The following is a 411-nucleotide window of genomic DNA, read 5'->3' on the forward strand; positions in this document are numbered from 1 at the left end:
GGCGCAGTGGTTGCGCGTCCGCCTGCCGATGCAGGGGAACCGGGTTCGCGCCCCGGTCTGGGAGGATCCCACATGCCGCGGAGCGGCTGGGACCGTGAGCCATGGCCGCTGGGCCTGCGCGTCCGGAGCCTGTGCTCCGCAACGGGAGAGGCCACAGCAGAGGAAGGCCCGCATACCACAAAAAAAAAAATCAATAAATAAAAATAAAGCAGGGTATGAATGGAGAGCCACTGGAGGGTGACCAAATCGACTTGGGTTTGCAGAGAATAGCTCTGCTGTGGAGAACAGACTCCAGGGTAGAAACTAGTCTAACAGTTAAAAGACTAGTATAACAATCAGGTAAAAGATATTGATGACTTAAATTGTCGTGCTAACAGTGGAGGTGCTAAGAATGGTCAGATCCCAGATATA

Source organism: Physeter macrocephalus, chromosome 4 (genome assembly GCF_002837175.3).
Source record: "Physeter macrocephalus isolate SW-GA chromosome 4, ASM283717v5, whole genome shotgun sequence".
Classification (NCBI taxonomy): Eukaryota; Metazoa; Chordata; class Mammalia; order Artiodactyla; family Physeteridae; genus Physeter; species Physeter macrocephalus.